The sequence below is a fragment of the Bos mutus genome, chromosome X, assembly GCF_027580195.1.
Source record: "Bos mutus isolate GX-2022 chromosome X, NWIPB_WYAK_1.1, whole genome shotgun sequence".
Lineage (NCBI taxonomy): Eukaryota > Metazoa > Chordata > Mammalia > Artiodactyla > Bovidae > Bos > Bos mutus.
The window spans coordinates 84,403,564-84,412,438 of record NC_091646.1 but is presented as its reverse complement, the minus strand read 5'-3'; the positions used below and the strand labels follow the sequence as shown (position 1 = coordinate 84,412,438).

At 37.5% G+C, this 8,875-nt stretch overlaps 1 protein-coding gene across 1 annotated transcript in view; it reads right to left on the bottom strand.

Moving 5' to 3' along the window:
* Positions 1–622: 622 nt before the first annotated feature.
* Positions 623–8,875, bottom strand: part of MTMR8 (myotubularin related protein 8) — a 284,350-nt gene continuing 276,097 nt past the window's right edge. Inside the window, exon 14 of the mRNA XM_070365958.1 lies at positions 623–8,419. The gene's annotated coding sequence lies outside the window, so the exon portion shown is untranslated. The remainder of the gene's footprint in view (positions 8,420–8,875) is intronic.

Sequence of the window (8,875 nt, the reverse complement as noted above, 5' to 3'; positions counted from 1 at the left end):
AGGATATGTTATATCAGAAAAGATGTTGAGGATTCCAATAGAGGGAAATAGGCTATATGTGAATGAACAAAATGTGTTGTCAGACAGTATGGTTTATGAGTTAAGTGGGTGTCAGTCTTGCTCTCCCAGCTCATCAAAGCTAGCTAGACTCTGCACTCCATAGTGCTGTCCAGAACCAGGCACCCTCTCTGATGCTTGTCTTATTTTAACATTTAACCTACCTGCAGATTTTGTCTTTATAATGAGGTTCATCCATTAAGGCTAGGTCAGTGTACCTTTCTTTTTTGAAGGTATGCCACTTTTCCTCTAATTTGTAACTATTACATGGTAACCTTACACACATAAAAAATTGAAGCTTTTAAATTCTAGGTCAAAAAACTGTTATCAAATATCTTTAAATTGGACACAAGTACAAAATTGGGCCAGTGAACAATTTGACACTGGATTAAAGAAATAACAGTGAATATTTTTACACATCACACACCCATACCCCACTGGTATGACACGTTCAAGATAACACACAATAGGAAATTTAAAGTCAATCATATACACTGTTGTACCTTATAAAGTTCAGACTTGAGCTGCTGTGATAGTCATTCTGTAAACCTGAGGCTAATGAAAAGTCAGGTTTTCAAGAACTTACACAGCCTGGGTTCTGATTTATATATCAGTTACATGACATTCATGCAGGTATATGGCTAATATTATCACACTACAGGTAACAGTGATCATATATTTGAATAGTACTTCTTTTTTAAAAAAAAAACTTTTATTTTGTATTGAGGTATAGCTGATTAACAATGTTGTGATAGTTTCAGGTGAATGGTGAAAGAATTCAACCATATATATTCATGTATCCATTCTCCCAAACTCCCCTCCCATCCAGGCTGCCACATAACACTGAGCAGAGTTCCATCTGCTATATACCATACAATAGGTCCTTATTGGTTATCCATTTTAAGTATAGCAGTGTATATGTGTCCATCCCAAACTCCCCAACTATCCCTTCCCTCCATCCTTCCCCACCAGCAACCGTAAGTTCATTCTCTAAGTCTGTGAATCTCTTTATGTTTTGTAAGTTCATTTGTCTCCCATTCCCTTACTTTCAGTTTGTAAGTGTCTGTAGGTCTGATATGGATCTCTTGTCTTGTTTTTGTATCCACCCATTCAGTCTATGTTGATGCATTCAATCTATTTACATTTAAGGTAATTATTGATATGTATGATCCTATTACCATTTTCTTAATTGTTTTGGGTTTATTTTTTGTAGGTCTTTTCCTTCTTGTGTGTTTTCTGCCTAAAGAAGTTCTATTAGCATTTTTTTATAAAGCTGGTTTGGTGTTGCTGAATTCTCTTAACTTTTGCTTGTCTGGAAGGCTTTTGATTTCTCTGTCAAATATGAACTAGAGTCTTACTGGGTAGAGTACTCTTGAGTGCCACAAAACAGAATATAGAATAAAGAATTTAAAGAAATAAAGACAGTCTAAAAGATCTTTGGGACAACATTAAATGTACCAATATTCACACTACAGGAGTCACGGAAGGAGAAGAGAGAAAGGATCTGAGAAAATATTTGAAGAAATAATAGCTGAAAACTTCCCTAACATGGGAAAGGAAATAGTCAATCAAGTCCAGGAAGTACAGAGAGTCCCAGGCAGAATAAACCCAAGGAGTAACATACCAAGACACAGTAAGCAAACTGACAAAAATTAAAGACATATTCTGTATGTCTGTTCCTCCATTGATGAATAGTACTTCTAAAGATGCCTGATTGATACAGTGAAAAGGACAGTTGCTTCACCATTTCTTTGGTTTGTATGTCTGGCTTAACATGTCCTAAATTTCTATGGCACTCAGTTGGACATTATCAAAGTTAGAGTACATGCATGTGTGCTAAGTCACTTCGGTCAAGTCCAACTCTTTGTAACCCTATGAACTTCCTGCCAGGCTCGTCTGTCCATGGGATTCTCCAGGCAAGAATACTGGAGTGGGTTGCTGTTCCCTTCTCCAGGGGATCTTCCTGACCCAAGGATTGAACCTGCATTTTCTGTGGCTCCTGCACTGCAGTAGGATTCTTTACCTTTGAGCCACCAGGAAAGCCCCATAGTTAAGAGGTCTAGAACTAAAGCAGCTTTTTATTCTTGGATAAATTCTCTTCATCTTAATGAATGCCCAAATAACCTGTTCAACCAGATGCTACTAAAGTTACAGTAAACACATACACATATACAAACTCTGAGTTACATTCTAAAAAACTGAATTTGTTATCTGTTCCTAAGCCTGATACACTGTTAACTAGAATATAGGACATGCTCTATTTCAAAACAAGGGGAAAAATTTAGGATACATGCTCTGTACCATCTATTGACATTTGCAAAATATGGAAACAACCCTGTCAGCAAATGTGAGGTTGGAGACATAGAAAGACTTTATGTGAACTGGTGTGGCCAACTGAATGTGAGGTGGGATCAGAGATGTGAGTCTTTGAACAGTGATCACCTAGTGACTTTGGTGTATATAGTTTCATCTGACTCTGGGAGAGGGCTGTCAAGTGGTGGTTTATCTACAAAGAGGCAAAGAAGGAACTCAGGACACATAAGCCTTGGAAGCATATTGATGGGAGAGGATACCACCTACCATCCTTTACCCTTTAAAAGAAAAGAAAACCCAGGACCACATACCCTAGAAGTGCAAATTGTTGAGACACAGAAAATACACAGAGCATTCTAAAGGAAAACAATTCTACCAGTGTAAAATATAACTTTAAAAGAAAATATGCCAGCCATAATACTAACTGGAAAAGAGGACCTAATTTGGACCTTATTGGAGCACATTCAATCTTAATTAATTGGCATGCTGGTCATCCTGGACTGCCATATGCTCCTTTTGATTAACTGGACAGATGTATTTCTGTATCTTCTCTTTCCTCCTCCTTTTCTTCTACCTTCTCCACAACTGGTATTCTATAAAGGCTAGTGTACAGCTCTCTAAGAGTCAAAGTCATGAAAATGGTTGAAAGGCAACAAAGCTTTGGAAGAGAAAGAGGCTTTTAGGTAACCCCCAAAGCTTTAGAAAATGCCCCAGCAAGACACATGGGCATAAATTAGATAGCTTTCAAAGAGTACTTGCCTTTTGTGAAGACAAGTCACAATCACAGAGCATGTAACACACTTCTACTTGCACTGACATCGAAAGGAGACATGGGCTGCTGTGATTGGTGATGAAATCAATACTTCTCATTTAAGAGGAAGGCAAAGACTGTCAAATGTCATAGCCAGGGAATTAGAGAAGACATGTTCTGTATGGCTTGAAAATCATTTTTTTTTTTTTTTTTTGGCCTTGAAAAAGCTTCTATTGCTGCCATCAAATGCTGTAAAAACAGAACTTCCTCCAAAAGGGCAACAAACTAAGAGTCCTTTATGACCCCAAATCTTTTCTCTTATCCTTTTCCTATTTGGTTTCATCTAACAGCTGTCATCTCTTTACATTATATTAAAAAAAGTAACCTCATAGGAAAAAATTTAAGGCTTAATCCATTTCTAACTTTTCTTTTGAAATGTCTATATAAAATGTCAGGTCTAGATTTGGCACTTAGAAGACAGTAACCAGATTTGGTTATAATCATATCTGCGTGTATCATACATAGAATTCTGGGAAGGAGAGGCCTGAGGGTGGGGGAATGATTTGGTACAACAGACATCATTAAATCATTTACTTTGGAAATTGAGAGAGAAAGTGAGAACAATCTTCCTAGGAAGAAACCAATCTGAAATATAATATTCCCCTTTTGAGACAACTTTATCTTTTCTCACACACCTGTTTTTTAAAAAAAAGCCACTTTATAAAATGTTCTCATAGAAAGATTTCCCAGTGGTATATCAACGCTTAATAGCATCAAGAAAAGGTGTTATGTGTTAATAAAAATCACTATGTAACAAAGATCTGATATAGTTATTAAACTTCTCTTTCTGCTAAATTCAGGCCAAGCTTAAATATTTACAAATTTTATTTGAAAACATCTCTTAAAAAGACTCTCATTCCTTCTTGTTCGAAGTGCTCAAGGAAAGATTTTACTTTCAGTGAAGTTTGAGGTGTGTCTCAGAAAAAAATATGCCGATGCATGTTAACAGGCATGACAACTATGTTGGTAGTAATTGAACACAGTTTCTAGGGTGACTTTCCAAAAGATATCTGTGCCTAATACATGTACCATAAGCTTTCTAGTCTTGCCAAATTAGTGCTAAATAAATCTTCATGCTTTCTTTCATACAGCAAACCCCAGCCTTAATTTTTTTCTTTAAAAACTTGGACTATTAACTGTTACTTAGGTTTGTTATTTAGGATTGTTTTACTTATTACCATGAGGAATCTGTTATTCTATAAACTAATAATTAATGAATTTTTAAAACAAAGTGTTCATGTAAAATCTGAGAATGGCCACACTCCCAGGCACAAAGACTGTTTCAGGCTTGGAAAAGATAAGCAGTGACCCCAGACCTGTGAAAACTGTATAGGAAACAGGCAGGTGTCAGGTTCATGCATAAGACAGTGGCAGGTGGTTAAATGCCTTCCTAATTAAACGGGCAGTCACACAAGAATGGAATTTTCTGCCCAGGGAACTGGAATGGTAGGGCAGTAGTGGAGGGAGTCACATTTCTGTAACAGCATAGATGCTATATGAGGATATGAAATTAAAGCCATTAATAGATGATCTTTTCTAGTACACTCAGTAACTTTCCTTCAGGACTCTCCCCTCTATTGCTAGGCTCTTAACTACAGATAGCTACTGGGTTTTTACCAGTGCATAAATATCTGGATTCTACTGAACATTTTTCCTTCCTTAGATTTTCAAATCCAACTGTAAAACAGTAGGTATTAGGTGTTGAGAGTAAATAGGGGATTTTTGCAAGGTTTTCCTTAGTTCTATGTATGTCATATGCAAGTAATATAGGACATATTAAGGAATAAACATAATAACCACCAAACAAGTTGACTGGAAACACTGTGTTTTTCTTCATCACTTCTCAGTTTAGAATTGTATTGAAAAAAACTCGTCACTAATAATTAATTTTGTTTTGGATCTAAGAAATAAAGTTTGGTACTGTGTACATCCTTGTACAGGTCTGTAGAAATAAATATGAGACTTTAACTTTTATAGGATTTGCAAAAGTTATTTGCCTTTTTCTTTTTTATAGAAAACTCTTAACACACTATTGGAAATATCATGCTAGTTAATGGACTATAAAATTCAGATTGAGATGTGGGAGAAAGTCTTTGGTATAAAGCAAAATCCAGAATAAACTCACTTGTGGCAGATGATTGGTATTGTCATTGTCTTTGACATCTTTCTTATTGTCAATGTCTTTGGCATCCTCCTTCACAGAGCCAGAGTTAGATGGAGCTTCCAGATCAAAATGACTTGCACAAATCCCATTTTTTTCAAGAAGTAACAAGTCAAATGACAACTGGCAACATCTGATGATTTATGTTATATAAGCCAAAGATCCCTGGGCTTCCCTGGTACCTCAGTCGGTAAAGAATCTGCCTGCAATGCAGGAGACCTAGGTTCGATCCCTGAGTTGGGAAGGTCCCCTGGAGGAGGGCATGGCAACCCACTCTAGTATATCTTGCCTGAAGAATCCCCATGGACAGAGGACCCTGGCAGGCAGCAGTCCATGGGGTCGCAAACAGTCAGATATGACTGAGCAATTAAGAACATAAGTGAAAGATCAACTAGTGGAAAGAGGGGGATAAGAGAAGATACGATAGGAAATCACATTGATGTTTTAACATTAAAGGAAGAAGGCAGCTATCAAGAAGAGGTAAGTAGAAAAATGGCTCCAATTTACATATAAAAAAAGACAACCAAAATGACTTAGAGTTCTTCTTCTAAGTAGGGCTATTTTTTTGTCCATAGTTTAGCTCTTCTCTGCTACTTCTAACACTTTGATTAAAAGGCCTACCTTTCTTATACTTTTCAATTTGTTAATGTGGTGTATTACATTGATTGATTTGCGGATATTGAAGAATCCTTGCATCCCTGGGATAAAGCCCACTTGGTCATGGTGTATGATCTTTTTAATGTGTTGTTGGATTCTGATTGCTAGAATTTTGTTAAGGATTTTTGCATCTATGTTCATCAGTGATATTGGCCTGTAGTTTTCTTTTTTTGTGGCATCTTTGTCAGGTTTTGGTATTAGGGTGATGGTGGTCTCATAGAATGAGTTTGGAAGTTTAACTTACTCTGCAATTTTCTGGAAGAGTTAGTAACTAATAAGGTGATCCTTTAGAGATATCTGTATTTACAAATGGATGTGATAGTAACAGAGATGGCTCTTTCACTAAGAATCTCAGGTTTTTTTTTTTTAGCTTAAACCAAATACATGGTATACAAAATAGACATCCTGGGTGAATATATGGATTCTACTGCCAAAGGAAATTCTGAAAGTGCTGACAATATATTGCATGACCCAAACTATGCAAGGCTTATCCTACTCCAACATGTGGAAGTGGGTAAACTATGACTGTATATCCAATAGGAAAGTGTACAGCAAGTGTATCAACCCCAAATTGGGGAAAGTTTAGTTTCCCCTTCCCCTGGAGTAGCTGGGCATGCTTTAAGAACAGACTTTTTTCAAAAGTCTACATTAGTACAAGATGTTAAGCCTACCAGATTTTAAAAGTAGTGCCAATTATGTCTAAAAATCCACAAACTAATGTGATCTCTAGGGAAGTAAAACCACGGATCTTCATAAAAATGCCTAAGAAGAGGGACTTCCCTGGCAGTCCAATGATTAAGATTCCATGGTTCTACTGCACAGGGAATGGGTTCAATCCCTGTACAGAGAACTAAGATTCCACAGGCCATGTGGTATGGCCAAAAAAAAAAAAAAAAAAAAAAAAACAAGAAGAGTCCTATTTTAGGAAAACTTAGGTGGGCACACATGCCATGTATAAGCCAGGGTCTAAAGCACTAAGATTTTCAGTTGTCTCCTGAACTGATGTTGAAAATGCTATTGATCAACATTATTAATTCAGACCCCACTGTTTTGGAATTGATCATTTTAGAATGTAGTGGATTCAAGTTTATTGATGGGCTATCTATAAAAAAGGGAGTTGGCTAAGTGAGTATTATAAGACCTAGCTAGGGAACGAACTGGGAAAATTTTCCTTATATGTTCTAAATCACCAAGTACCCATGTACCATTTTGATTTATTCTCAGGCAAATGTTGGGGGTCTCTACTGGCAATAATGTGAGCTTACATTGTATGACTATATATATACCTTCAAGTAAAATTTTCTTTCAAGTCATTCTGCAATTCAGTTACCTTTGCACATACCATCCCTTCAGCAGGGTCTTAATTCTTCAGTATGACAATATTTCTACTTGTTCTTGTGCTAGAATAGTAAGGGTGGAAAAGTAAGGGAGACTGACCTTTAAGGAAAATGGAATAATGGAACCAATCTAATATCTCAACTGAAAAGCAAGATATTTTTAAAGTTAAATCCCATTCTAGAACTATAATGTATTCTTTCTTTTGCCTATATTCTAGGCTGCTTGACATACATATGTTGTTTGTTCTTGTTGTTTAGTTGCTAAGTCATGTCTGACTCTTGCGACCCTATGTTCTGGAGCCCATCAGGCTCCTTTGTCCATGGGATTTCTCAGGCAAGAATACTGGAGTGGGTTGCCATTTCCTTCTCCAGAGGATCTTCCCAATCCAGGGATCGAACCCATGTCTCCTGCATCGGCAGGTGGATTCATTACCACTGAGCCACCAGGGAAGCCCTGAGGTACATACACTGATTGCTTAACTAGTTAAGGCCCTAAATCCCCTTCTAGAATCTTAAGCCTCAGCCATTTAATCCAGTTAGAAAAGCAGCAAAGCCTTTTTGAGACAAGGATCATTGTGGGTGTTGTAGGTACAACTAACATGGAAACAGATGAATAGCTCACTGTTGCTTAGAGAAGCCTGTCTTGGTGCTGGCCTTAGATAGCCCTATGTCTTCAGAGATGCCCATGATCCCAGAGAAGCTCATGGTCTCAGAAATGCTGGTGTCTTCATAGAAGCCCATAGTCTCAGTGGTGCCCATGTTGTCAGAGATGCCCAAGAACCCAGAGATGCCTGTGTCTCCAGAGAAGCCCACATCCCTAGAAATGTTTATGGCCCTAAGGTTGCCCATGATCCCATAATAGTCATGGTGGAGGTCTGCACACTGACTTTTTACTTGATCCATCTGAACTAGAGGGCCTCCTTCTCTAGAAAGAGTGCCATTCTCCATCAAGGTATTCAGGTCTCCATTGGTACCCATAAAACAGACAGGATTTGTCAAAGGAGTTCCCAGGTGCTGAGATAATAAATGCCCTAATTGAGAGCAGGTACAGACTTCTGGTGGCTCATCATGGGCTTTCAGTTTCTGTCATGGGAGCAAGGAATGGTTGAAAAGAATTAGAAACTGGAATAAAACTAGGCAAATATCATACTGACATATAGGGATCCTGTCAGCTGTCACTTATATGGTAGCCAATGACTTTTTGCCCCCTCCTCATCCTCAAATATCTTTTATTCATCACTTAACATAGTGCTTTAAAAGCCCTACCACTAAATATCCTCAAAGGTCTTGTATCTATAAAAGTTCCCTTTTCTGATAAATGCTATTTTATTACTGAGAACAGGGAGGGCAAGGGAAAGGATCACTAACATTTATTGATTACTTCCATGTGCCAACCACTATAGTATTTCATTTTATGCTTAAGTCCTATTAGTTAAGTATTAGCTATATTTTACAGATGAGGAAACTGAGGTTCAGAGAATTTAAATAAGTTCACCCAAATTCACACATTTAAGAAGTGGCAGAGCTGGGATCTGACCC